This window comes from Myotis davidii, unplaced genomic scaffold, assembly GCF_000327345.1.
Source record: "Myotis davidii unplaced genomic scaffold, ASM32734v1 scaffold235, whole genome shotgun sequence".
In the NCBI taxonomy this organism is placed as follows: Eukaryota; Metazoa; Chordata; class Mammalia; order Chiroptera; family Vespertilionidae; genus Myotis; species Myotis davidii.
In genome coordinates, this window is record NW_006287462.1 from 3,409,887 (window position 1) to 3,412,513 (window position 2,627).

The following is a 2,627-nucleotide window of genomic DNA, read 5'->3' on the forward strand; positions in this document are numbered from 1 at the left end:
GGGGAAGCATTCATGTTAGTCAAAAGAATGAAGTTTATGCTTTTTAGAAATAAACTTTATACCAGTAACACTCCTATCAGAAAAACTTGGTTCCTGAGTATTGGGGAGAGATTTTGCTTAAATATCTTATGGAATTTTGTATACATTTTGCTTTAGAAAAATAAATCCCAGAAAGCATGATATTTCAAGTTTTATAAATATTAGATAAATTGCATTGTATTTTGGATAACTGAACCATAAATAAATTTATTCATAAAAAATAAGCTTTATTGCCAACAAATTAGGTACTCTATATAAAATAGGCAAATTCCTAGAAATGAACAAATTACCAAAACTGAGTCAAGACATAAAAAAAAATCTAAGCAGACCTATAACAATTAAAGAGTTTGGATCAATAATCAAAAATCTCCTAACAAAGAAAGTACAGAGCCAGATGGGTTCACTGGTGAATTCTATCAAACATCTAAAGAATTGACACCAATTCTTCTTAAATTCTTTCAAAAAAAAAAAAAAAAAGAGCTAACACTTCCTAATTCATTCTATAAAACCAGCATTACCTTGCTTCCAAATCAGACAAAGACAGATTATACACCATGACAAACTAAAATTTATTTCAGGAATACAGGGATGGTTCAACATACAAAAATCAATCAGTGTGATATACCACATTAATAGAATAAAGGGAACAACAAGGACAGTAATATGAAAATAAAGCTCTTTGTTATTTTTTAAAAAAAAGGTTTTTTTATTTAAAAAGTTTTTTAATAACAAAGCCTTATTTTCATATTACTGTCCTAGGTTTTTTAGCTGTTGCTCCCTTCATTCTATTAATTTGTGGAATATAATGAACAACATAAACTGATGAACAAAAACAGATTCAGAGACAGAGAAGCATCGATCAGACCATCAAACCTCAGAGGGAAGGTTGGGGAGGGTGAGGGTTAGAGGGAGAGATCAACCAAAGGACTTGTATGCATGCATATAAGCCTAACCAATGGACACAGACACCAGGGGGGTAAGGGCATGAGTGGGGGAGGGGAGGAGGGGCAATGGGGGGATAAGGACACATATGTAATACCTTACACAGTAAAGAAAAAAAATAAAATTAAATTAAAAATAAAGAGGAAAATGGACTCATCTCACTAGATAAGAAAATGCATTTGACAAAATTTAACACACTTTCATGGTAAAAACTCAGCAAACTAGAAAGAGAATGAATTTGCTCAACCTGTTAAAAGGCATTAATGAGTCCTGGCCGGTGTGGCTCAGTTGATAGGAGCATGGTCCTGTACACACTCTGTACACCAGAAGTCACAGGTTCCATTCCCTGGTCAGGGCACATACTCAAGTCGCGGGTTCAGTCCCTGGTCTGGGTGTGTACATGAGGTAACCAAGCAATTGACATTTCTCTCTCACATCAGTGTTTCTCCCTCTTCCTTCCTCACTCTCTAAAATCAATATTTTTAAAAAGGCATTCATGAAAAACCCACACCCAGCAATATACTAAATGGTAAAAGATTGAAAGCTTCTCCTCTACAATCAGAAAAATGCTCACTTTCACCACTGTTGGTCAACATTGTACCAGAAGTTCTAGCCAGAGCAATTAGGGAAGAAAAATCAAGGAAACCCCAATTAGAAAGAAAGAAGTAAAACTATCTCTATTGGCAGTTATGATCCTGTAGATCAAAAATCATCAAGAATCCACACACACACCCAAAATCTGTGAGCCCTAGCCGGTTTGGCTCAGTGGATAGCGTCGGCCTGCAGACTCAAGGGTCCCAGGTTCGATTCCGGTCAAGGGCATGTGCCTTGGTTGCAGGCACATCCCCAGTGGGGAGAGTGCAGGAGGCAGCCGATTGATGTTTCTCTCTCATCGGTGTTTCTAGCTCTTTATCCCTCTCCCCTCCTCTCTCTGTAAAAAATCAATAAAATATATTTTTAAAAAAAGAAAGAAATGCAGTATTGATAGGGATATTAGTATCATGACTAGCCTTGACTGACACCCTATGTTACCCAGCCCTGAGTAGTTATTTCCTTTGAGCTAATGAGGTGCATCTAGAAAGTGAAGTCAGGGAAGCTTAGGAACCATGTTCAGGGCCCTCTGTCTATGCCCAGGCTGAAGTTGGGCCCATTTAATGACAATTCTTTGTGGGTAACAAACAATTATATTTAATTGAAGTATTTTAAGATAGCTTTATATTAGAGAGTGATATTATTTATGTGATGTTTGTGCCTTAAAAGAACTGTAAGCTGGGAAGGCACACATGGCTGAATGACTATTGGGTTATGCTGTAAGTCAGCAGTTCTCAACCTGTAGGTCGCAACCCCTTTGGGGGTCAAATGACCCTTTCACAGGGGTCGCCTAAGACCATCGGAAAACACATATATAATTACATATTGTTTTTGTGATTAATCACTATGCTTTAATTATATTCAATTTGTAACAATGAAATTTGGGGTCCCCACAACATGAGGAACTGTATTAAAGGGTCGCGGCGTTAAGAAGGTTGAGAACCACTGCTGTAATTGATTGCGTGGCAACACTGAGGTTAGAGAAGCTGTCATTTAAAGAGCTGTCTCTGTTAGTGACGAGAATAGCTGTGCTGTGTGAGAGATTCAGAGAAAGA

At 37.3% G+C, this 2,627-nt stretch overlaps 1 protein-coding gene across 1 annotated transcript in view; it reads left to right on the forward strand.

The window, feature by feature from the left end:
• The window catches only part of WDR19 (WD repeat domain 19), a 79,535-nt gene that overhangs the window by 4,639 nt on the left and 72,269 nt on the right, over positions 1–2,627 (forward strand). The gene's annotated exons all lie outside the window — the stretch shown is intronic.